The sequence below is a fragment of the Erinaceus europaeus genome, chromosome 4 (assembly GCF_950295315.1).
Source record: "Erinaceus europaeus chromosome 4, mEriEur2.1, whole genome shotgun sequence".
Classification (NCBI taxonomy): Eukaryota; Metazoa; Chordata; class Mammalia; order Eulipotyphla; family Erinaceidae; genus Erinaceus; species Erinaceus europaeus.
The window spans coordinates 25,851,076-25,877,413 of record NC_080165.1 but is presented as its reverse complement, the minus strand read 5'-3'; the positions used below and the strand labels follow the sequence as shown (position 1 = coordinate 25,877,413).

At 56.9% G+C, this 26,338-nt stretch overlaps 1 protein-coding gene across 3 annotated transcripts in view; it reads left to right on the top strand.

The window, feature by feature from the left end:
• The first annotated feature begins 5,328 nt into the window (after nucleotides 1-5,328).
• TCF20 (transcription factor 20) overlaps nucleotides 5,329-26,338 on the top strand; it is a 177,406-nt gene continuing 156,396 nt past the window's right edge. For all 3 annotated transcript variants that reach the window (XM_060189069.1, XM_060189070.1, XM_060189067.1), the window contains exon 1: nucleotides 5,329-5,488. The gene's annotated coding sequence lies outside the window, so the exon portion shown is untranslated. The remainder of the gene's footprint in view (nucleotides 5,489-26,338) is intronic.

Genomic DNA, 26,338 nt, shown 5'->3' with positions numbered 1-26,338 from the left:
AGTTGTAAGAGCCCATTAGATTTCTGGATACAAGTCTCTTGGAGAAAGGTTGCTGGATGGATAGGCCAAGGAGCCCTAGGACTTTGCTGAGCTCTGTGTCCCTTTTCCTGGAGGCTGTGAGTTCTGAGGTCTCCAGAGGGGCTATGGAGTCCCCTGAGCATGTGGACATCTACCCTTGAGTCACCTTTCACCTGCAGTTCCCTTTCAGCCACTGCCTCGGACCGCTGCAGATTACACAAGGCGAGTAAGTCTTAGGTATACAGTCTTAGGTATACAGTCTTAGGTATACAGTCTTAGGTATCCACTAGCAGAATCTAGGCCCAGCAACTGCTCTTCCCAGCAAAGAAAGAGGGAGAATGCTGATCCTTTCCAGAGGCAACCACAGAGAAGCCAACCTGCTCCAAATCCACTGTGACACCACCAAAACCACGGCTGCAACAGGCCAAGGGTCCCTGAGGCCCCAAGGTGACATTGTGGCTCAGCAGGAGCTCAGCAGGCTGACCAATGAACAGAGCGGGGACATGGGCCTGCATTGCAGAGGGACTCCAGCCAGGGCTGCTGTAAGCCTCCCCTCCTCCCCCAACCCAGGGCCAGGCCCTCCCAGGCCCTGCTTATTTAAACTTTGCTGAACTTTCCACAGTTTGTAAGTTGAGCTCCTGTAACTTTGAGAATCCAGGGACATGATTCAAAAGAAAAAAAAAAAAATCCAACCATAGTTGCTGGTCAATTAGGCTGAGACTTGGGGCAGGGGAATGTATGGGGGTGTCCTGCCCAGGACTGAGAACCCAGCACCTTTGCTCGCTGTCCTGCCATGTGGGGTCTAGTCTCCTGTACAGCCCTCTGGGTGGGGGGTATTTGCCCTGTCAGTGGTCCCAGCCTCACACTGTTCTTGTGACTCCAGGCCACTGCCAAGACAGCAAGATAGAGATAAATTGTCCCTTGAGTTATTCAGAAGTGGAACCCAGACACAGGGGGATCTAAGATGCCTCCTTTGGGATATGTAGGGGGTGTGTGTGTGGGGGTGAATCTTATTCTTAAGAGGTGAGACCTCTTAAGGTGAGACTGGCACCAAAAGGGGCTCAGTGTGGCACTGGAAGGGGAGGCTGTCCTCAGACAGGCAGAGAGAAGCCAGCGGGGGCTGTCTGCAGGCCCCTCTCCTGCTCTTGGTCCCTGCTTCTACCCCTATCCTCCTACTTCATCCTCCAGGCCCCACTGGCAGCTCTAGCAGGAGCCCTCCAGGTCCAGAAGCAGCTTCTGCTCTGCAGACTGGGCCCTCAGGGCTCTGTGCTACACCCCAGCTGGGCTTGCCACCCGCCACCTGCCACCCGCCCATGTGGACCCCCCTCTGCCCCTGCTGGTTCAGGCTTTGGCAGGCAAGACGCCCTGAGGCCTCACTGTTCACTGATTACCCGGCAGCCGGTGGGCTCGGGAGCCAGAGCGAGAGATTTATTGTGGTTTTAGGGGGCGTTTAGGAGCCGATGTGATAATGTCTGTGAACGCACTTTGTAAACTGTAACGGGGGAGTGCCACGCACATGTGAGGGGCTGCGGCTGAGGAGGGGGTGGCTGTTCAGCCCCCAGATGACATGCTGGGGCTTGGCCAGGGAGCCCCCACAGTCCCGGGGTGGGGGGAGAAGCCCTGCTGGGCTCCAGGGCAGGCGTCCAGTATGCATCTGCTGGAACAGGGCCTGCCCAACAGGGGCCTGCTATGTCCCCAGACGGCTCTGGGCTGAGCTGGGAGCCTGAAAACTGCTGGGTCCCTCCCTCATCCAAGAGACCTGTTGGCACTGCAGTGACCCTGACATACTTCCTGGCTGCAGAGGGAGGAGGACTGATAGGGGGGTGGGCAGAGAAACAGTAGCTGGACTGAGGGTATGTTTCCAGAAAAGGGAAGTGCCCACAGACAGGGAGGCTCTGCCATCCATCGCATCACTTCCATCTACATGTTATTATCCGACACGTGTTTGTTAAGCACCTACTATGTGCAGTCCTAGCTGCTAGGATCAAATCAGACAAACACTCCCTCCCTGAAGCTTATGTGAGAGAGAGGACATACAATCCACAGGTAGGCAGATCATCTGAAATTCCCATCAGCATGCAGAGCCAGTGGTAGGCAAGAAATGAAATATTTGAGCTGGCGGTGGGGTGGCGGTGGGGGGAAGTCAGGCAAGGCCCATTCCTCCAAGGGACTGAGGGTCCTCATGCTCCTCCCTGACATGGGCTCTTTCCTAGGTTCTCCAGCACAAGCCTGGACCTGTCCAATCACTACAGCTGAGGCCTAGAGGGTCGGTGTCCTGAGGCCCCGGGCCTGCAGTCAGGGATGCCACCTGGTCAGATGGCTCTCATCTGGCCAGCACGTGGGGCTAAGAGTCCCCAGCACAGATGTCTACGTCGCTCATTAAGTGGGAGGTGAGGGACACCTTTGGAGCCTGTAAGAGCAAGACACAAGCATGAGAGACAGCAGCTGGTGCTGTTCTCTCACTTTCCAGCAAGGGAAACTGAGGCCACCCTTTAAGCCCCCATCCTGAAACTATGGAGGCGGAATTTGAACAGCAGTCTGGCTGCTCTGGGGGCGAAATGCCAGGCTCACAGACTCATGAGAGAACAGAAGCATCTCCTTGCTGAGACCAGTTGCCCTCATAGGTCCTGGGAGTCTGGAAAAGCAGATATGGGCACTGCCAGGCACACAGGGCATGGCTAGCTTGGATGTCACTCATACCCCCATTCTACAGAGACTCCAAGGCCAGCAGGATTGTGTCACTTATCCAAGGCCACACAGCTCAGACAGTGGAGCTAAGACATGAGCCTGCAACCCCCACACTTTCAACTGCTCCCTCTGTTTCCTTCAAAAGGTTTAGGAGACTTGAACTGTTACCAAGGGGTTCTTCACACCTCTCCCCTTCTAGCCTCTTAAGTCACTGGGTCTTCTGATAACCAGTCTGCATACTTTGTACAAGTAGCGAAACTGAGGCCCAAGTAGGTGAGTCATAGCTCAGAGGCTGGGAAATCTGGACTTAAACTCAGAAGTGTTTTAAACCCCTGAATCTCCTGGCTCTCCTTCCTCCTCACCTGCTGTTCTGCCTGTGCCTCCAAGGCCTGTGGAGAAGGCACTGCTTCCCTCTGCAGACTGGACCTGGGAAGTTGTTAGTGGGTAGGTGCCTGCTTCCCGCTTCCTAGCTTGGCTGGGCCAGCTCAGTCAGAGGGCAGCTGAGGAAGTGGGGACAGGCTCCCCAGCATTTGCTCAGGCATGCAAGGCACTGTGGGTAGGAGTGGGGGTGGGGGTGGGGCAGGCATGCTGGAGTCATCTCTGGGATCCAGGTGCCTCATTACAGACTGTCTCACCTCTGGATCCAGCCCCATAGTGAGGGGTCTCACTTGGCTCCTACCTTAGTGCCACACCCGCCTGTGACCTTGGCAAGGTCACCCTCTCTGAACTCGTTCCTTCTCTGTTCAAGTGGGAAGCAAGTGCCCTGACTGTTGGAGACACAGACTTTTGGTAAAACTTGAACTATGACTGGTGGCTGGGGAAGGTCAGTGCTCACTTGCCTTCTACTTGCTCTGCACAGGAAGCAGTGTGACAAAGGGGTGCTGGAGACCCCTGTCCGGCAGTCATCACAACCCAGAGGGCTCTCCAGCTCTCCATGGATAGTAGGCAGTTGGTGCCCCCAGACCCTGTGGACCCAAGGTCCTTGTGATTTGGTGGGTGGCAGGAAGGCAGAGCCAGGCCCTTCCTGAGTCCTCTGGATACTCCCCTGGGTGAAGTGCACCCTCTGGGAAGCCTCAGTGCCACTCCATAGACTGCGGCAGCAGAAGCAGCCCTGAAGCTCTGGCAGTGGGATTAAGGTGGAGAAAAATGAAGCGTGGAAATCATTAGCTTCCTTGGTTGGCAAGAGCCACACTGAATGAACATTTGGGGCTTTGAAAATGAACATCAGCTGCAGGGACGGGTGCCCTGTGCCCGCCGTGGCCCAGGCGGCCTCGTGGCATCCCCATTCCAGCCGCTCTTTGGTAGCTGTTCAGCCAACGCTTGCTGCATGCCTACTGTGGGCCAGGCCCAGAGCCAGGCTGAGAGTGGCATCCAGCCAGAGTGCAGCAGCCCTGCAGAGAGAGCGCAGCCGCAGAGCCTGCCTTGCCAGCAGCAGCAGCAGCAACAGCAGCAGCAGCAGCAGCAGCAGCAGCAGCAGCAGCAGCAGCAGCAGCAGCAGCAGCAGCAGCCGTGGGGCAGGCCCACCACCGCCTGGAGGGCTTGGCCCTCACAGGAGAAGGGGAGTCCTGGTGGTAGGCAGCGCCAGGAAACTTCCTGAAGAGGGACCGCAAAGGGTGGGCACTGCAGGGAGAGGGAGCTGCAAAGGCACTGGGGTACCAGAGCCCAGGTCCCAGCCAGTCCAGGCAGGTGGACCTGATGGGGACTGAAGACGCGGCAGGCCAGAGTTCTGCCAGAGGCTCTGCCCAGCGGCAGTGCCAAGCGGGGCAGGCTTCCCTCTGAGCCTCCTCTTTTCCAAGCTCAGCTGGCAATGTGGATTTTTCTGTGAAAAGTCTCAATTTGTAAATGATGAGAATTAATTTTAATTAAAAACAGCCCCCCCCCCAAGACAAAAGATGCTGGGTTCAAATCAAATATGGTTTGAACTGGATTGGGCCGGTGGGCAAGAGTTTGAGCTTTCCAGCAGTGCCAGGCATGAGGCGGGCACAGGGCGAGGGCAGGGAGGTGGAGCGGGCTGCTCAGAAGGAGGGGGAGCCTGCGGGGAGGAGGCAGAGCGGGGTGGGCCAGGGAAGGTGGGGGCCCAGGCAGGGCTGGGGTGGGGAGCTCCTTGGAAGGGGTTTCTTTTTGAAGGGGTGGGGTGGGCCGGCCGGGAGGAGGTGGCATCACCCACGCTAGCCGCACTGGGGTGCGTGGGGGGGCTGGGCGCGGGTGGGCGGGGGCTGCAGGCAGGGCCCCCCCCACCCCGGCCCCGCGCGCCGCGGCCGCCCGCCGCCTCCATCCGGGCCTCTCCCCACCTCCCGCCCGCCCGCCCCCTCCCCGCGCCCCTCCCCCGCCCGCGCGCACGGCTCCCGCCGCCCCTCCTCCGCCCGCCCGCCAGCCCGCCAGCCCTCCGCCCGTTCTCCCCGGCTCCCTCCCGATCTCTCTTAAGTGCCATCGAGGGGCGCCGGGAATTGCAGCCAGTAAATCGCGTCCCACCACTCAGCAGAGGGGCCACCGCAGCGGCTCCGCCCGCGTCCGCCAGGAGCCCGCGCCGCCCGGGCGCCTCTCCAGGGCCCGCCAGGCCCGCCCCCCACCCGGCGCGGCGCTGCGCAGGGCCTGCCCCCGGGCCGGCCGGGGCGCGGGGCCCGCGCTGGAGGCGAGGACGCGGCGGCCGCGGGGCGCACGGCCCGGAGCGCGCGGCCCGCGCCCCCGCGCGCCCTGTCCGCGCCCGCGCCCCGCGCTCCGGACCCCGGCCCCGCTGCCCGGGCTCTCCTGCGGGACCGATGCCGGCCCACCGGCCACCAGGGTAAGGGGACAGCGCGGGCGCGGCGCGGGGAGGCGAGAGGGAGGGTGGGCGCCCGCGCCCCGGGGACCCGGTGGCCGCCTGGCACCAGCGTCTGGCACGTGGGGGCGTCTCGAGTTCCCTCTGGAGGCCGCGCAGGTGGCGAGAGCGCGGGGGTGTGCTGCTGCGAGGCTGGCACTCTGCGTGCCTACTGTGCGCCGGGCGTAACCGGCTCAGCTCGAGTGGGGCTCTTGTCCCCATTGTACAGATGAGAAAACAGAGGCCTAGGGAGGGCCGGTAGCTTGCTCAGGGTGCCCCGGGGATTCGGCCCCCCGCCTCCCCCCAGAGCTGGAGCTTTCCCCACTTGGGCGCACACAGCCCTGGATTAGAGGGCACGAATATTTCACTGTAGAAAAAGAAGGATGGAAAAATCAGTCATTGACCCACCGCCATAATACAGCCACTGTAAGCTATTAGGTGGTTTCTTGCGGCAGGGTCTTCCCTCTTTTTTAAAGTGTGTGCTTGGGGGTCATTGACTCAACACCTAGCAGCTGAGTGTCTCTGAGTAAGTCCCTCAGATATGGGCGCCTGAGTCCCCAGCCTAGGAAAATGGGGATACTCCCAGGATGAAGGAGGGGGTGTGTTTGGGGGTCTCCGGAGCAGGAGGAGAGAGAGGTGGGGAGGGCCCAGAACAGGAGAGAAGGGGCATCCCATTAGTAGGGATTCATGGAGCACACACTGAGGGGGGCACCAGTGTTGGGCTCTGGCACCCGGGGCTAGCTCTGCCCTTATACACCAGCAGGGCTGCCCAATCCTACACTCTGGCACTGCCAGGCCACCATGGTCCCCAGTGTCTGGGAGAGGACAGTCCTTCTGTAAAGGAACTGAATGACCCCCTCTCCCTACCCCCCCAGAGAAGCCCAACAATGGTCAGGATTTTGCACCTCCAGGGTTGGGTTTGGGGACATGTTGGGACCTCCCAGGCTCACAAGTTTAGCTTCATCCCAATGACATCGCTTCTGTCAGCTTCCAAACTGAAGACCCCAAGTCTGTGGCTTCTCAAGCAGCAGTGCATGTCCTCCTGTCTGGTCAGCTACAGGGCCTTCAGCCTCTGCTCCTCAGTCACCAGCCTTGCCTTGTCCCCTCTGACCCGGCTATTTCCATCTGACCCCTGAAACCCCCAGCTCATCCATCTTGGGCCACCAGAGCCAGAACTGTCCTTTGAGCTGTCAGTGCAACTGCCAGTGTGGCTTTGAGCTTTGATGCCTCCTGTCCACAGACCTAAACTAGGCCAAACTCCTGAGCAGTCTCCTGAGACTGGACTTCTCTGGGGTCTGCCCTGCTAGTTCTGCAGCCCCACCCTTGTGAGCCCTATGGTCTCTGGTCACAGAGCCCCTCAGCACCGCATCCACCCCTCCCCCAGATGTTCCCTCCCCCCTGTGCCCTGTGTTCTGGCCTGTCCAACTACAGATCCTTTTCAGTCCCAGCTGGACCCTTCCTTCTGCCCGTGTCCCCCGCCTCCAGGCCCCCAGCTCTATGTCTCAGTGCTGCAGTCAGTGCTTCTCTCCTTGGGCACCCCCAGCCTTTGGAAAATGCCTCCATTACTGTCTGCAGTGTGACACCTCATACTCCCTTGTGGGGCTCCCCCCTCTACCGGGGGCTCCCAGAGAGCAGGCCCTGTTTTGATGCATTGTCCCCAGAGCCAGCTCAGTGGTCTTCGAGGAATGAGCACTGGGGAGTCTGGTAGCAGCAAATGGACCCCAGCTCCTTGGGGGGTTTTCATAGCTCTGTGAGATGGTGAGTACAGTCATAAGCCTCCACCCCCCCCCCCCCACCTACGTCTCCTGCTGGGGAGCAGGTGCCCTGAATCGGGGAGCTTAGGTACCTGTGGGCCTGGCTCCTCAGCCTTCATGTCCAGGGGCCAAGGTCCCATGTAGACGTGTTGGGGGTGATGTTGGTGGTGCTCCAAAGGAGGGCCTGCCCCTGCCCTGTCTGCTGAGACCCTTGTCCTCTCTACCCTGCTGAGCCCACCCCCGATGTCCTCCCGGGGAACAGGGAGAGTTATGTCAGGCCCTCTGGCCAAGTGCCAAGGCTCCCCACGGAACCATAAATTGACCTGTCGGGAGAGGGAAGAGATTAATGTCGGCCATCTTCATTAGCGCGTCCCCGGGGTGACGGCTCTGCCCTGAGCTGGCTGACTGGAGAGGGTGTGAGTGAGTGTGGGGGTGGGGGGGGCTTATACTCCCCCCAGAAAGGCAAGGGGCAGGGGTCAGGACCCTGCCAGAGAGCTGGGGCCTCCTCCCCACCGTGAAAGGGCCGCCCCTCTGGCGTCTGCTCCTGGCAGCAGGCGCGCGCTTTGATGGAGGACCTGTGTGCTAATTGGGAGCAGAGATGCGCGCCCCGCGGCTCCACAGGGCTCTGGGCTGACACCGCCAGCTCAGCGGCATCTGCGGGGCCTTCATTAGAGGCCTTTCCCCTGACCAGAAAGGAACCCGCTGCGGGCTGGAGGGGGGCTCTCCTCCCCTCCTCCCCGCCCCCCACCCCTTCTTTGCTGCGTTGATGGTGGAGAAGGAGGCAGCTGTGGCGTGTGGAAGCAGGGATGAGAATGGGAAGATCAGAGGGCCCTGAGCTTGTTTTTTCCACTGACCGTGGGAGCATGGGTTAGGGCCTCTGTCTCCCATCAGTGCTGTGGACAGGGTCAGCCCCCTCGGGTGGTGGCATGGGACCAGGGAACATGCAGGCACGTGTCTTTGGAAAGGAGGACACTGCAGGGCTGGGGCTGAAACAGCAACCCCAGTCCAGCTTCCCAGCCGGCAGTCTCCGAGTTGTTGCCTCCTTTGAGGCCCCCGGGACCCCTGAGCCTCAGTATGTTTTTCTGCAGTGGTGAGCCCTGGGGCTGGCCTTGTGGGGTGGGAGTCCCTTCTGGCAGCCAGAAATGGCCACGGGGTGAAGGCTGCTGTGGGGTATGACTCGTTTCTACATTCATTCATTCCTTACTCATTCATTCTTCTACAACATGCCACTTGCACTGAGGCCTTAAACCCATGGGGTGAAGTGGGGGTGGGATTCAGTAGTGACCTAGTTCTCTGGTGGCATCCTCTGGGGGAGCAAACTTAGGAAGAGCCAGGTGGGACCACATGAGCTGCTGGACCTCCCTGGAAAGGGTTCTTCCCATGATTAGGATAATCTGGAAGGTTCCAGGGGGCTCCCAGGGAAGGTGGAGGTGGTGAGTAGATTTTTCCAAGTCTTGCCCACATTGCCCAGCCCCCAGGTCTGCCAGGTTGTCTGCCCATGTAGAAGGGTGTGCACTGATCCACACCCTGAGCAACCTGGGCGTGGGAGGGACTGGCCTTCAGTCTAGGTTCCATGGGGATCCAACTTGTGTCTGCTGAGCCAGCACCACCCAGTGTGGAAGGGTTCAGGCCTGAGTGAGGGTATCCTGTGAGGCATCACGTCACACTGTTGCCCCGAGCCTCAGTTTCTTATGTGTGCAGTGGAGGTGGCACATATGTGTGTGCCCACCTTATGCTGCATGGGATTCTGCTTTGTAGTCATTTCCACCTCTGGCAGTGACTCCGATGCCAGTTTGCTGCCCAGAGGACCTTGGCTAAGTGGGGGGTGGTTCCCTGTGAGCCTGCCAGGGGACATGAGGCACTCACTGTGCACTGTGGAGTGTGAACAAAGAACACCTGGTTTTGGAGTCAGAACACTCAGCTTTGGAGTCTCTACTCTGTCGCCAGCCAGCTGTGTGGCCTGGGGCACACCACTTAACCTCTCAGTGTACTCTCTCCCTGAGCTGACATGAGATACCATGCATTGAAAGCCACAGGCCAGAGCTTATTGATCCATATATGTTCAGGGGAACTGACCAGGAGTCTCCATCCTAGGGGCCACTGCTGTCTGCATGGTCTTGTAATGTGACTCTGGGTGCATGTTTTGGGAAGGGGGCCTGTGGTGAGCTCTTCTGAGAAGGTGGACAGGAGAGGGGCTGTTTGTGGGAGGGCATTAAGGGGCCAGTCGCTTTCTTGGAATGACTCAGCGTCCTTCCAGAGGTGGCTGACCTCCCAGGTCCCCATCTGGAAGTGGGGCCAGTCACCCCACTCGTCCTGGTCCCAAGAGATCTGGCATCCTGCAACTCATTAGAATTTTAGCCATTTTCTGTGCTATAAAGCATCTGTGTGGACTCCAGTCCATTTTAATAGGAGATGTGTTGAAATGGACTGTCATCCAGACTTTAATATATTAAGAGCGTCCTTTAGACGTCACGTGCCAGGAGGCAGATGATGAAGAGGTGCCTATTGTTGCCGCCTCGGCCGTGCCCAGCCCGTCCCGCCTGGCAGCCTGTCGCGGGAGCTGGCAACATGGCTGTCTGCCTCCGCCTTCCCCGAGCAGGCAGGAATCACTAAAGCGTTAGCAGTTTCATTAAGCCTCTCGCCAGCCTCCCCGCCTCCCTTCCCGGCCTCCTTGGTAATTATTTTCCCAGCCCTTCCACTCTCAGCCCCTTAGCATGCGTGCTGGGATTGGCCGAGTGGCCCCCGCAGGCCAGGCTGCTGGGACTGGGCTCAGCCCAGGGCCCCATGGGCACCCCTGCCTGACTCTCTGCCTTGCCATTTAGCTTTGTGTCCCCCTGAGGCCTCCGTGAACGTGCAGATCTGCTGCCTGCTAGGGGTGACAGTTAACCCGCTATTCTACACAAGGTGTGTGCAGTCTTGCCTCTGCTTCACTTGGAGGGAAGTTTCTTGGGCATTCTTCCAGGGAGGTCCTACTGGGAGGGACAGGTGACTCCATGTGTCTGGACAGCCAGAGCCTCAGGGGGCAGGACCCAAAGTGCAGGGGAGGCCTGAGGAGGCATGAGGACCAGTGGAGAGGTGCTCAGGTTCTGTTGGGGCCTGAGGGCTGGCTTCCTGGAACCCAGAGCCCTCTACCTTCCAATAAGAATAGGGGGGACACAACTCACCCCCCCCAACCACAGCCAATCAGAGGCTTCCGTGGAGGTTTGACTTGGGAGCTGAGGGTGGGAATTAACAGCAGGCCTTGGTGTGAAGTGGTGCTCCTCTTCCACAGCTGTGTGTGGGGTAGGATGGGGATTTTCTCACAAGCTCACACGAGGGCTGAAATGGGAGGTATGTCACTTCATTTCTGCCTCTGGATCCAGCTCAGCCTGAAACTGCTGCCCCTGGAATTTCTAGCTACATAGATGGGTATGTGTGTGCCCCCCTTTTCTTTTGCTAGAGTTCTCTAAAGTGGTGTTTCTGTCTGTTGTGGTCAGTAGAGTCCTGACAGATGAGAGGGAATGTACAGTTTTTTTTCCTTTCTTTTTTCTTTTCTTTTTTTTTTTTTTTTTTTTTACAAAGGGGGATATTTTGGGTCTTGATAGATAAATTGGAGTTCTTACCCCAGAGGGAAGGAGAAAGAGATCTCAGGTAGAGAGACATCAGGGGCTGTCCAGGACTTAAAGGTGTGAGGAGGGGTTGTGGTGGGGCACCAGGTACAGGCTATGACACCAGGGTCTGTGAAGACAAGTGATAGGAGGGGGGCGGGGGAGAAGCTGGGCCAGGCAGTGGCTGCTAGGGTGGGAAGAGGCACAGGTTGAGGATCATGGGAGGGACAGCTGTTGGTTTCAGAGAGGGTGCCAGTGGTGGGTGGTAGAGAAGGACCTGGGACTCAGTAAGGGGGTCTCAGGGGGGAGGTGGAAGAGCTAGATGGGAGGTGGCATCCAGGGCTCTCAGTAACTGCACTGTGGATGCTACCAGCTCATGTGCTCATTCGGTGCCACACAGAGGGAGCAGCAACTCTGTGCCAGACCCCAGGGACACAAATGTTGTGTCAGGCAGCCCCCCAGAAGCCAGGAAGACATAGGCATGTGAAACACCATTGTGCAATGGTGGACAGGTGCTCAGGGGGGCTTCTGCAAGGAGAGAGGGGGTCTTGAAGGATGAGACGGGCTGGTCCTGAAGTACCAATAGGGAAAACATCCTGGGCAGAGGCAGATGCAAAGGGCCTGTGGTGAGCCTTTCTGGACCTTTTTAAGGGCAGAAGGGAAACCAGTGTGACTGAGTATGATGGACACTGGGCTAATGGGGGCGTGACCATTTCAGCCAGGCTGAAGGTCTGGGAAGGGGCTCAATTTTCCCTGCCTTGAGCAGTCTTCAGCTGGGTTCCAGGAGTGGGCCCAAGGAGGGGGACACAGTGGGGCTGGAGTAGGAGCTGCTGTGTGGCCTGGAGAGGAGGAGGGACTTCTGGGAAAGGGCCCCAGTTTCTGGATGAAGCTCTGAGGGGCATGGAGCTGCTGTTTAGGAAGACAGACGTGCTTGGGGCACGGCTAAGCAGGACAGACGAGTGGAAGGATTGAGGGGCAGCTGGAGCTAAGGGTGGCTGAAACCTGGCTTGCCCAGGGGGAGGGGAGGTTCCTGGGAGCAGGGCCCAGCCTGGGGTGAGAGAGAGGTGGGGTGTCTGGGGTGACTTTCCAGCCTGATTCCCCTGGCCTTGCTGGTAGAGGCTGAGAGCCAGTTGCTGTTCGGGACAGCACCGTCACCTTCCTCCACTGGTCCTAGTCAGACATAAGTGACACATCCTGTTGCCCACAGCCATGTCACCCAAGCTGCTCTGTTTCTTGGTGCCAGCTAGTGTGCTTTGTGGGAAGAGGCCATACTAATGGGGCCAAGGTCACAAGCTGTAATTGGCACTTGGCGGGCTGGTTCCATCCTGGACAGTGCTCCTAGTGCTGTGTGTGTGTGTGTGTGTGTGTGTGTGTGTGTGTGTGGTGGAGGGTAACAGTTGATCTGCACACCTGGGTGTCCACTATGTAGTTGGGTCTGGGGATGGTGGTGGGCTGGGTGCCAGGCTGGCCAGAGCAAGACTGAGAGGTGACCTGAATCCTGGGGGGTTCCCACCCCAGGGTTAGAACTCTGAAGGAGGTCCCTTTCAACCACTTTGAGACCCTGCTAGTCTTCTAGTCTGGCCACCTGTGTTCCCCCCACACTCGGTGATTGTCCTTTTTGTGCTTTGGTGCCTTTAGTGCCTTGGTCTTTATTGTCACCAGACTTTGGCCCCCACTGTGCCTTCTGCCTAGACAACTCCCTCCCCCGCCAACACACACACACACACACACACACACACACACACCCCTCACTCAGATCAGGGGTAACATGCCACCACTGTATTTCCACAGTTCCTGGGATTCTTTCTGCCAGGCAACATTCATTCAGCAAAGCCTTTCATGTAATAAGGCAGCTGAAGCCCTACTGTGCAGCAGACACCGTGCTGGGATGGGGTGAGGTATGGAGGAGTGTATCTGTGAGTAAAACAGAGCTGTTCCTACTGTCTCAGATGAGAGCCCACCTCCTGCTGGGCTGTGTGCAAAGCTCTGTAGATAGCTGGGGGTGCTTCAGAGAGGTGGGGACCCTAGGGCAGTCCCTGCACATCAGACCCCCCACACACACACCTACAACTTCAGTTTCCTTTTCTGTAAACTGGAGTCAGTGGTAGCTCTGACCCCATGACCCATTGCCAGGCCACTGGGAGACTAATGAGAAATGCCAGAGGGCCCTGCAGACAGCTGTGCCAGCATGAGTGTTTCTGGTGCCCCCATCTGCCGCCTTGGGACCTCCCCAGGTATCTGCAAAGGGTGAGATGTTCAGACTCCAGCTGGAGCCAGGCTCCCCTTCTCACCACCTGCTGTGACATCAGGGCGTCTTGCCTGTCTGGTGTTCTGGGGAAAGGCTCGTTGAATTCGCCTTGTCTGAGGATAGAGGGCCTTCAGGGTGGGCTCCCACAGGGGCCATCTGGAACTGCAGCCCCAGCAGGGCTCCTTTCCTGCTACTCTGTACCTGTAGTGTTGCAGCCCAGCTAGGAGCTCCTGGAGCAGCTATGATGAGTCTGGGGGTGGGGGGAGGCTCAGGTGGCCTGGCACCCAGTAGATGCAGAGGAAGGGTGCCTGCCTAAAAGCCTGGGATGGGTCAAGTTCCTGCTCTGTCCTATGTAGACCCCTGGGCACAGGGTTGGGCTTGAGGGCAGGGGTGCCAGGACACTGTTGACCCTTAACAATGCATTACGCCTAGGGGCAGATGGACTCCCCAGGGCCTGGAGGTCAAAGGGTTGTGCCCTTTTCTTCTTCGAGGATTGAGATCCTCAGAGAGCCTGAGTGGGGGAGGCCAGATGGCCCCTTGACTTCACAGTGCAGTGGCCAAGAGCACAGTCTGGTCACAGCTTGCAAGTGTCCCCCTCCATACCCCCATGCAGACAGAGCCTGGGCAAAGTCTGCAAATGCAGAAACCTCTTGAAAGAGACAGGTGACCTAACCGGAACTTTGTTTTTATCCATGTATTTAGAGGGAGAGACATCACAGCACTGCCACCATCCGCAGACCACCCCAGATGCCATCTGTGGTGCTTCCCATTGGTGCTGGGACTTGAACCCAGGGCTTTTCACATGGCCAGGTGTGTGCTCCACTGGGTGAGCTATGCTTACAACCCCTAGTTTTGATTTTTGAGGCATAGCTTACTATGGAGGAACAGAAATCCTTTGCGTGCCAGGGGCTCATCTGCACAGATATGTGTCACTCCCGTCTAGGTGCAAGCCCAGAAAGGGCCCGGTGCTCCCTCCCCTACCTCTCCCAGTAGGACTGGCTTTGCCCATCTCGGCTCTTCAGACTGACAGACCCTCCCCCTTCCATGTCGCTGTTGCTCAGTGTGGTGTTTGTGTTGTCTAAGCTTTGAACCTTCCTACTCGATCTCCTATTGCCATCCCCCTAGCCACAACCTTGCATCAACCCCTTCCATCTGGGAGATGCCCCCATCATCCTGCTGGCCACAGTGGCTTTCAGTCCTGTCCTCCAGCTTGTGTCTTCAGAAGCCTCCAGCTTTTGCATGTGCTACTCCTGTCCTGTCTGCCCTCAGTGGCCCTTCTGCATCCAGCTGCGGTGTCACCTCCCAGGCTCAGACTGGACCCTTGTGATGATGCCGTCAGGTTGCTTTGTGCCATGTCCTCGCTGCCCATGTCATTTGTGATAAATCCTGTGCGCCTGCCTCCCCCAGCAGACAGTGACCTCCGGAGGTAGAGGTGGTGTCTGCTGAATTCCCGGCTTCGTCCCCAGCACCATTCATTGATTCTCTCACTCATCCTTCAGTCATCTGTTCATTCAGCAAACAGCAGCGTCTGCCACAGTCTTGGAACTGGTGTTTATCAAGGGAGCAAATGGATGAATGAAGGGTGGATGTCGGCCTCTGCAGTCCTTGTCTTCCGATGGCATGTGGGTATCTCTGATACTGAAGCTGCCTCACTGGACCTCAGTTTCCCCAGATGTCAGAGGCCAAATTCTGATTTCAAGCCTGCAGAGCAGATGGACTGGCTTTGGCAGGCAGATACCTGTGGGCAGCCCAGTGAGGCTACAGGCATGACCTCCCTCGGGCATCAGTGGCCTGGTGCTTGACAGAGCGCTATCTGCCCATACCTGCCTCCTCACAGCCCCGGGACACAGGGCTCACAGCCTGTCATGTCAGCTCCCAGGCTCCGTTTGCTATCTTTGAAGGGTGTACTTGTGTAGGGGTGCAGTGGGGAGGAGATGACAGTCCCTGGGGGCCAGGGTTTGAGCTCACTCTCTCTGCAGATGCATACCCCATGAGCTCTCTGTCCCCCAAAGTGGCCGGCAGGGCCAGACTGCCATGGCAAGGCCCTTGTAGCTCCCAGAATTTTGGGGTGCACACAGGAGCCATCCATGAGGCCGGCCTGCCTGCCTTGGGAACTGGTGGCCCAGGCCCCAGCCTGGAGCAGTGCCGCACACAGTGGCTCAGCAGCTTAGCGGCTTGTCAGCCAGGCGGGCGGGCGTCCTGGGGCCAGGTTTGATTAGTTCAGGTTGACAGTTGCGCTCCGCGGCACTGCCGGGAGGGGAGCCCGTGATTACCCTAATGAAGCTTGAACGCAGTTTGTCATCCAAACAGCTGGTTCAGAGCCATGATGCTGCCAGCTGCCCAACTAAGCCGAGCAACTGCACGCGCAGTGCCACCCCCGAATTCGCAGCCCTGCTACCAGATGACCAGGCCCGAGGCTGGAGTAAGCGGCTTGAGGGGGTTGTCTGCCACCCAGGTGTGAGGGCCTTGGCAGAGCCTTAGATGGTAGATCTGAGCAGCCAGTGTACTTCCTAGGTAGCTTCTAGCTCTAGCACTTAGTTTCCCCATTTAAAAAAAATATATTTTTATTTATTTATTAATGAGAAACATAGGAGAGAGGAAGAGCCAGACATCACTCTGGTACATGTGCTGCTGGGGTATGAACTCAGGACCTCATGCTTGAGAGTCCAATGCTTTATTCACTGCTCCACCTCCTGGACCACAATCTCCCTATTTTTAAATTGGACCTAGGGCAGGGGAGACAGCATAATGGTTCTGTAAAAGACTTAGGAGCTTGAGGCTGTGAGGTCCCAGGTTCAATCCCCAGCACCACTATAAGCCAGAACTGAGCAGTGCTCTGGAGTCTCTCTCTTATTACCTTTCATTCTGTCATTAAAATAAGTATTAAAAATAAATAAGCTGGGCCTAGAGAACCCTGCAGCTTTAAGTCTTAGATTTCAGGCCAAGGGCATTCTCCTCTGAGAATCTTCCCAGACCCTCTATACCAGTTAGAGGTCTGTACCCACAGCCTTCGAGGCAGCCCTGTCATCCCTCAATGGCCAGGTGTTGATTGCTACTAAAGGTTTGGGTGAGTGTAACTATGTCTCCTTCATATATTCAGCATAGCCATGGGAAAGCCACTCACCATTCTGGGTTTGTGGCACTTGCATTCTGGTGTTAGAGATTCTCAGGACCTTGACCCCATTTGGGAAGTCAGGGAAGACTTCCTGGAGGAAATGACAGTTGAGCCTGGAACAGCCAAACACACAGGGAAGAATGTTTCAGACAGGAGGACCTACGTGTGCAAAGGTCCTGAGGTAGGGAGGATGGAGCGGTATTAAGGAGGAATGTGAGCCCTCTGGCCATACACTGAAGGTGGTGGTGCTGTCTAGGGAGAGGACTTAGTCCTTGCTTGGTACTGGACAAATGATGATCTCTCATTTAGCATTCCTAATGGTTTGGGAGGGTGGGACTGGGGGGAAGGTCATTGTTTCATGCTGCAGATGGGAAAACTGAGGCCCAGAACATGGAAGAATTGAGCTTTGCAACATCAGGTCTAGCCAGGGGTCCCTTAGAGGCCCTGGCCCTGGAGCTGTCGGCTCAGTCTGGGTCACAGTCCACAGATGTCCTTGTGAGAACGGGCTGAGCTGGGCTAGGGTCTGTCTGGGAGTACTTGCACAGCTAAGGAGGATGGGGGTGGGCAGCAGGCAGATGGGGTCTCCCTGTGTAGAGGGCAGGTCTTGTTACTCCTGCCTGGACCTGCACCCAGTGGCTCCTGGGTTCACACTCCATTCCATGCACGCATGCGTGCACACAGCCTTGTGAACGTGTTCTAGGTCGAGTGTTCTGAGAGCGAGGCCTCAGGGGGCTGGGAGTGAGGGTGCTGACTTGTAGCCCCAAGGGCCTCTGGCCTGCCTGATCGCCCCTCCCTGTCACCATCCCAGCTAGGCTCCTTGTCACCCCCGTGTCTCTGCAGTGCTTTCTGGGTGACTCTCCAGTCTGTGCCTACTGCTGCCATCCTGCCCCCGCCCCACACTCCCCCTTTCTCCTTATCTCCACTCCTCTTGGCTCCCTGTTGCCCCAGTGTAAGGCCGACATTCTGGCCTCCCAACCTCACACCCTCTCACTGATTCCACCCTGCTTCTTGGAGAGGGAAATTGGGGGTCCTGGCCCCTCTAGAAGCAGGTGTGCCCAAACAGGGCACCTGATTTGACAGGGGCCCCCTCCCCCTTGCTGGAGAGCCCTTGGCAGCCTGAGAACAGCATGAAGGATGGGTTTATGGCCTCACAAGGGAGGGAGGCTTTCCCGCTGCTCTGGCCCTGTCTTATCACTGAAGCTGGTGTCACCGCTGCCTCTGCTGGGGTTGCTGCTGGCTTATCAGATCCACCTGCCTCTCGCATCTGGGAGACCCCAGCAGGTCTCTGCCTGGGCTTGGGGGCAGAAGGGGTCTGGAGGGATACAGGCATGGGGAGATCATCCCCCCCACACACACACAGCCAGATGCTGGGTGGCACAGGTGCCTCAGGCCTCAGGGATGGCGGGCAGTGTATTCTTCAGTGGGAATGTCCCTTCTGCATCCGACACCCAAGTTAGGAGTGTCCTCTGGCCTCAGGCCAGGCCACAGTAGAGGCACTTGGAAATGGACACTGATGCTCTCAGAAGTGGATTTTTTAGAAGATTTACTTATTTATTATGAAAAAGTGAGGATAGGGCTGGGGGTGGTGTACGCACTAGAGTGCACACATTACCATAGGCAAGGACTCAGGTTCAAGCTTCTAGTCCCCACCTGTATGGGGGAAGTTTTATGAGTGCTACAGGTGTCTCTCAGTCTTTCTTCCTCTTTCTGTCTTCCATTTCTTTCTCTCTTTCTTTCTTTCTTTCTGTCTCAATCTATAAAAGAAAGAATAAAGGGGGGACATGGTTGCAGAGAGTAGTGGAGTCCTTGTGTAAGCCCAGTGGTGATCCTGGGGGCACCAGAAAATAAAAAGATAGAGAATGAAAGGGAGAAGGGAGAGTGAAAGAACAAGAGCACTGCTCAGCCCTGACATAAGGTGGTGCCTGGGGTTGAGTTTGGGGGCCTTTGGGGCCTCGGGCCTCAGATGTGCTAGTGGATGCTCTTACAGGCTGAGCTCTTTCCACGGCACAGCCAGAGGTATATTTCACATGTGTCTTGCCTCATTTTTACAGATGTGGAATCCAAGTCCCAGCGCAGTTCACTGACATAGCCAGGGAGTGGGTGAAGCGGGGCTTGATTCTGAGCAGTCTGTAGCTCCGGTCTGGAGGCCTGAGAGGTGGTGCAGTGGATAGAATGTTGAACTCTCAAGCATGAGATCCCGAGTTTGATCCCTGGCATTGCATGGGCCAGAGTGATGCCCTGATTCTCCTCTATGCCCTAGCAGATCTTTGTCCTAAAAATCTGAAGCTCTAGACTGGACGTTAGCCAAGAGATGGGGCAAGTGACCAAATCAGGCGCAGGGTGGGAGTGGGTATGGAGTGGGAGCTGTGCTTGGGAGTGGGCCCGCACCCTGTGGGCTGAGCTGCCTCCACTCACTCTTACTCTTACTGAGGATTAGACGCTAGGGCCCCCAATCACCTGAATCCTATGGGTGCCTATCTGCTTCCACTTGGGGGAAGATGTATCAGCAAGGGTGGCAGCCTGGCTTCCAGAAGCTGTGACTCTGTGCTCCTCCACGGGACTCTGCTGGGTGTGCTGTCAGTGTGACCCTGTCCTTCCCCAGGACTGGCACGTGGCCAGCCCATCAAAGACTGGAGCCCAAGCAGGGGGTGTGCTGTCTCCTGGCTGGAGTGCTACCACAAGTGGCTTCACAAGACACTGAGCCCAGGATATCTCTGCGGGGGCTTCCTAGGGGGCCCTCTGGGAAAAGTGCTCGGAGGCAGCCAAGGGTGCATGGGGCTGTGACACAGTCACCATCAAGGCAGGCCTGGTCCACCACAGGCACTCTGAAGTTGAGGGGACATTGCAGGGCTGGCCTTGATGGCACAGTGAGAGGTACAGCTTGAGGTTCTCAGAGAGGAGGTGCCTTTGTGGGGGGTGCCCTTTCACCTGGGGTCACAGCTTTGAGCCTAGGGAACCCGCACATCCACACAGCTGAGGAAGCAGGTGCTTGGGCTGCACCCTGGAAAATGTGCTTGGCCAGACGTTGCAGAGCCAGACATTGCCTCGAGGACAGCAGTGATGGCCCTGGGCCTCCTGGACACCCCAAGCCCTGTTGAGGGGCCCTTGAATGCTGCATTCTTTCCCACTTGGTGGTGCAGAGGGTCCCCAACCCCAAACAGGAGGGATTCCTATAGAACCCTGCCTCTCTGGGCCTGCTCCACACCCTTTCAGGCTCTGCTACTGCTTCTTAAAAGCCCTGGCACATAGCCTTCTGTGCCTTCCCATGCAGACTCTCCTAGGCCCACTGGAGTCTGGTGTTGACCATGCTCTGGACCATGGGTGCCTTGAGGCCTAGCTAGGGCCCCTCCTTGGTGTCTTGCCCACCTGAGACTCCTGGCACCACATCTGGCCTGTGGCATCCCATAAACACTGGGAGAATTGAATTAAATCTTCAAGCCCTGTCCTCCACCCTGCCCGCTGGTGTAACTTACTGCTGAGTGGTTGGCTTGGGCTTGTGCCAGCCCCTGCCAGCCCCTGCCATTCAGTGGTGCTTACAGAGAGGAAATAGGGGTTTGCAGGGCTGGAGGTGGTGGTATGGCTGGGACTGGCAGGCGATCCCTGCTCCAGGGACTTCTGTAAGTGAGGCTCGTGGGTCCGCAGGCAGAGGGATGCCTTAGGGATGGTTTTCCTCTAGGTTCTCCTTTTCAAAGCTGGTGAGTGGCTGCTGCCTTCAAGGGCTCACGAGGAAGGAATGACCTCTTGCCTGGGCTTACAGTGGCTGCTGTCCCCAGCACCCTTGGCTCCAAGGAGCACCCCCTGAATGTGTCCAAGGCTGTGGGGCAGGGGACTGAGAGCTGCAGAGCTCTGGGCAGGGAGGGCCAGCAGAGAGGCCTAAAGGCCAGGAGTAGTGCTCAGAACCAAGGCTGCCTGAGTGGCATCTGATTCATCCATCCATTCATTCATTCATTCATTTATTCATTTGCTCACTCAGCAGTCATTCTTTGTCCTAGCCCTGTGTAGAACATGGAACAGGTTCGGGACAGGACAGAAGGAACCCAGTGTGGACTGTGGCTGCCTGAGTCTTACCTCTGATGTCTGAGGTCAGGAGTTTCCTGGCCTCACTTCATCCACAGATGTCCTGCTGAGCTTGGACACGTGCCTGCAGGCCTTGGTTCCTTCCTCTGCCAGATGGATGCAGTGATCTTCTCCAGGGGGCCAGGGGACACTGGGACCACAGAGACAAGGGCTGTGAAAGGACGTGAGAAACCACCTGATCCAGAACCAAGAGTGGCAGTGACTCTACTTCTGAAGCCAGAAACTGGTTTCCAGTGTTCTGACTTGTGTTTGTCACCCAGTTCCTTCCTTTCTTTCTTTTTCTATTATTTTAAAAATTATCTTCATTTATTGGATAGAGACAGCCAGTGATTGAGAGGGGAGGGATGATGAAGAGGGAGACAGAGAGACACCTGCAGCAAAGTTTCCCCCTGCAGGTGGGGACGGGAGGCTCAAACACGGGTCCTTGTGCATTGTAACGTGCACTCGCCCATGTGTGCCACCACCTGACCCGTCTTCTAGTTTTCAGTCCTTTCCACTCCCTGTCAGACCTGTGCAATGAATGAATGCACTTATCATTGCTGGCTAGTTTCTCCCTCCTCCCTCCCACAGTCCCTCTTCCTCAGGCATTCCCTACCCTTCTGACAGTAGGAGTAATCGTGTCAGCAGCTCCTGCTAGGTTTGGATTGGACCAGCCTCCTAGAGTGGGGCAGTCACACCCCATTTTACAGATGAGGAAACTGAGGCTCAGGGTTGGAGACAGGTCTCTGGCTCTGGGCTCTTTGCTCTGCAGTGGAGTGGCTATGGCCTTTCCAGTGTGTCTGCCTCCAGGAATCTTGGCACTGGGATGGCTGAGGGCCCAGCTCTCCTGTCCCTCTCCCCTGCCTAGAATTTGTCAGCCTGGAGCCATGCAGAGAGGCATCACCCTTACCCATCCATCCCCACACATGCACCTGAGGGGAGTAACAGCCCCCTCCCACGTCCCTCCCTGTCATTCTGTCCCCTGGTCTGTACACACAACTATTAGTGTAGCTCGTAGCTCAGGCCACAGAGGGGCTGCCCGTGACTTGGGTCCTGACGCCCAGGCATCCTTGGCCAGGCTGTCAAGTGAGGCTTCAGCCTCTGAAGTAGAGGCCAGAGGAAATAGCCAGGTGAGTGATTCATACTCAGAGTCACAGAACACACACACTGTGTCCACGCACTCATTCATTCGTCTATGCATCATTCATTCACTCTACCCACTGGCTGTTTCATCTGTGCCAAACAAATGTTTCTCCAGAAAAAAGGAGGACTGTCCTTGCCTCTCCCCTGCCTTGCTCAGCCCAGTGCAGGCACTGTCATTTCCAAGACAATCCCTCCGTGTGTCCTCACCAGAGAGACCTCTCTGCTTGAAGGAAAGGGCTTGTCATTGCTCCACCATCCCCTAGCACTCCTCTCCCCCTCAGGGTAACTGCCAGGACACCCCAAGAGGCTCAAGTGTCGCAGCCAGCCTTGACAGGAACTTGATGGTGTGTGCAGGGGCTCATTTCCCTGGGGGCGTCTTGTGTGTCTCCTGAGGTTCACAGATGCCCCTCTGGTACTCGGAATGGGACACCACACATAGGAAGACCCTGACAAGTTTCTATGAAGTGATTGAAGCAGCGGGTGGATTCTTACCTGCTCATATAGAGGCCACTGTGTCTTCTGCTTTTGCAAATTCATTTGGACTGAGAAAGGAAACTAGTAACGATCACAGTCAAACCTTCACCTTTCCTGAGCACTTGCTGTGTGCTGGGGACATCATTCTAAAGACTGTGCGTGTCTTCATCTGATTTTCACCATCCTGGGAAGGAAGGGTTAGTCCTCCCATTTCACATGATGAGACTGAGGCAGAGCAAGCCAGCTGTTTGTCTGAGTGCTGCTGCGGTTGGAACGCAAATCCAGCAAGATTCCAGAGCCTGTTTTCTGCAGTCAAGAGTCTGTTTTGCTGCCAAAGGGATGGGGCCCCTGGGAGCAGCTCATGGAACCTGCCTCAGCCCTTAAGATAGCACCGGCTCCCAGGCTGTGGTGGTCAGGCAGCTGGGGGCCGTGTCTCTTGAGCCATGTGGCAGAGCTGTCTGTCCACAGTGCCTGGCTGCCCCTCCCTTATCCCCGGGCAGGTCAGGGTACTACAGCTTCTGAACACAAGGCCTTACTTCATGCCCAGCCCCTGCTCCAGAATTGCTGGTGTGACTTTTACAGTTGCTTGGGGAACTGTAAGTCTGCATTGCCTGGCTCCTGAGTATTTAAATTCTCAGCCATATGTTATATTAACTCATTTTTTGCAGTTTCCTGGGAGGTTGTGTGTACATTATGGGCAGGGGGGTGGGGGTGGTGGCAGCCGTGCATGTGCACAGTTGCAGCTGTGTGTGTGCCCAGTCTGGGGGTGGAGTGGGGTCTCCCTTCTGAAAGGCATTTCCTACCACCCTGTGTGCTCAGCACCCCAATGCCCTGAAGCCCAGGCAAGCTCAGGGTCCTTGGAAGGAGGGAGGGATGGCCTCAGAGTCTGGGGATGTCTGAGGGTCACATTTCTGTGGTTCATGTGTCTCTAACTATGACTGTCCTTTATCCATCACAGACACAGGCTGAGCACCTCCTGTCCCCCAGCCTGGGGACCATGGGAATACACCTTCTCCCCCTGGCTTCCCAGGATAGGTGGGACTGGTGGCTGGCATGGCTGTGCGGGGAAAGGTGTGGGAAGGTAGGAACAGGGCTCTGGGTGAGTTGGCAGATCAGGGCACTGGGGAGAAGTGCATGCCAGACCTTGTCCCTTCATGGGGGAGGATGGTGGTCCGTGGCTTGAGATGGCTGTGGTGACACTGATGGAGCCTGACTTGGCTTCTGCTCCATATGTGCTAACTCAGCTACCAGATATCTCTGGAGAGAGCCTGAGGTCACCAGCTGCCAAACAACAAAGCTGGCATCAGACCGAAGCCATGAAGCTCCACCTTCCAAGTTTTCACCTACGGTTCTCTGGGGAAAGTGCTTTTTGAATGCATGTGCAAAGGCCCTGGAGGTTAGGACATGGCGGAGAGTGAGGGAAAGGTGGAAAGGGGGAAGAGTGGACATGGTAGGGGTGTTTAGGACGTGGAGTGGCCCATCTTGAGTGCTGTAGTGGGGACTTGGGGACTTCTGTCCTAGTCCTGAACCAGGGTGGCAGCATGGCACAGATGGTCCACTTGTGGGGGGAGTGAGTCTGTGGAGTGATCAAGAGGAAGCCCCTGGGAGGTTCAGGGTGGGGATAGAGGCTGAAGACTCCCCCTGGAAAGCCCACTGTGAGACATTCTCTCAACCCTGATGAGCTGTGATGAGACCCACCTTTCACACTGTATTTATCTGCTCAGTTCTTATTATTAGTTTTGCTGTCTCTGAAGCTTCACTGCTTGGGACCAACTTTTTCAGATAGAGAGACAGAGAGTGAAAAACACCACAGCACTGAAGCTGCCCCCATTGCAGTGGGGACCAGGTTTAATCTAATTCCCTCCCATTTTATAATGAAAAGGATGCAGGTGAGAAAGGGACTGACTTGCCTGGAAATTAGAATTAGGCTTCCACTGCCTCCATATGCTGTGAGACCCTCGTGGCCTCAAGTGGGTACTCAGGTAGGAGCCCACAGGGCAGCAGGCAGAGAGCCAAGGATGTCCACCTGGCTTTCACTCACACTGTGCTTGTGTCCTGGAATGCCCTTCCCCTGCCAGCTCAGTCCTCACTCTTTATGTCTTAGCTAGGTCAGCACCTCCTCCAGGAAGCCTTCTCTGACTTTGCCTCCAGTTGTCTCACACCCACCTGGTGTCCCCATATCCCAGTACCCAGGGTACTTGGTGCTGCCCAGCCCTAGCATGGGGACTCCTTGCTTTCAGGGCTGTGTTCTCTGCAGGGTGTGGTGCAGAGAAGGTATTGGGGGTTTATATGTAGAGTGGAGAAGACAGACCTCAGATCTGGGGAGCAGCAGAGGCCTAGACTTAGTGGGGCACTTGCTGCCTTTGGCTGATCTCAGACCACCCCCCACCACTACCAGACCTTGGCAGGGGCAAGGATGGGGAGGCATACACCCAGGTCTGGGATGGCTAACACCTTTCTTGGGATGGTCTGGACTGCAGGCCCCGCTGCCAGCCTGGTGGCAGTGAGAAAGCAGTGGCCTCCCCAGTCCCATCTACCAAAGCAAGACTGGCCACCTGTAGTGCGTCTAGTTCAGCCAGAGTCCTCTCACTGGGGACAGTGCTGGGAGTGGCTTCACCAGTGGGCCCCACCCCATCTCTCCCACCCAAGCCAGCTCCTTGGCTTCATCCCTGACTGCCAGCCTGTTTTCCCTCTTAATGAGGAGAGCTTGTCTCCTGCCACCCCCTTCTTCTAGAATGGGTTTACCGGTCCACTGCGCTGAGTTCTCCCTCATCCCCCCTCCCTCCTCCTTGCTCCTTATGGGTGCCCGGGGAAGCAGAGGGTGTTATTGTATATTTTAGCTGATTGTTCCCCATAAGCCCCAGCCTCTTTGGGGTGGGGTTGAGGGGGGGATGGGGAAGTAAGTAAATTATATATTGAACTCCTATCTGGAGCTGAGGCCTTGTGGTTTCCATGGCAACTGGGCTGGAAATAGCTCTGCATGACATCAGCATGGTACAGGTATAGCCGGATCCAGCCATTCCCCAAACAAGCCAGCAAAGGGAAGCTATTTGTGGCTTATTAGCATATGCAAATAAGGCTACGAGTAGGGCAGGGCCTGGGTGCCCCGTCAGGGCCTGTGGTCATAGTTTAGGCCTCTGACAGGTAAGTGGCTGGGGGTGCTGGGGGTCAGGTACCAGGTGCCAGAGTCCTTGAGGCCTCGTGCTTGGGTCCCTGGCTGCCTGGTGTGCCTGGGGCTCCCGGAGCTGGATAGCAGCGTTGTCAGGGGTCAGGCATTGTGCGGCCTGGCTGTTGAACTCTACTGGGATCTGCTCCATTGGCTCTCAAGGCCTTTGAAGCCTGCTCTCTAATTGGACCCTGCTGGCTGGCTGCCACTTTCTCCAGTCTATGAGGGAGGGTCACTTGGTCCTCCCTCACCTCCAGGCCAGGCTCAGGGCTACACCCCTCCTCAGGCTGTGATGTCTGCTGACCACCTGACCTCTGGGTGATGAGGGTGTTTCCCTGCACCCCTGCCCAGCAGGTACACTGGGAAGGGCCTTGGTGAGCTTTAGGGCCAGTTGTGTAATCTCTTTGCAAATCAAGTTTCTGTCACCTGCACTGTCCTACACACATACACACATACACACACACACACACGTGAGAACTGACAGTTTCTAGGGTAAGTGGTATAGTGCCACCTTTACTGTGGCAATTCCACACGCAGGCTCTTGGCTGGACCAGCCACTCTGAGTGTGCTCTGGGGCTAAGTGGGACCATTTATTCACTTCAGCAACTCACTGTGTGTAGCAGGGCTTCAGGCAGGGCCAAGTCACAGGGGGGCCTCACCTGAGGTGAATGGGTAGCAGAAACAGCCGTATGTGGCCAGCACTGTCTGCAGCCTAGACATGTGGGGGTGCGGGTTGGGAGTGTCAGGGTGTGGCACCTCTGACGATACTTGAGGCTGAGTCAGTGCCCACATGGCAGGGAAGGAGGCAAGGAGATGATGGACACAGAGGTGGGAAAAGCTGACCTTTGGGACTGGAGAAAGTGATATAGATTATCCCCTTCAGTGCTATGGGTGCCAACCCCAGAGGTGCTTGAAACCAAGTTCAGGTGCAATGCAAGAGGCAGTGGGAGCCATCAGTGGCCCTTGAGCAAGGGAATGAGGTTTAAGTTGTGTTGGGAGAGGGAAGTCTTCCCGCTGGGAGGTGGAAATTGTCGTGGCCGGTATTGAGGACATAAAGGCACTGCCCATCTCTTTCCCTCTGTTTCCCATCCAGTGGTTGGTTGGAGGGTATTGCGTTCACATACTATGTGTGAGCATTTTCTGTCCCTGGGGTCAATGGGGAGGAGGGGCAGCAGAGATGGGGCCTCCATCAGTGCATGCTGGCCTCAGCATGTGTGGTCTTCTACATCTCTGGGGAGAGTTCTGCCTGGGCTTCCCTTGCCTGAGGCTCTTGGCCTGTGAGGAGAGGTCGC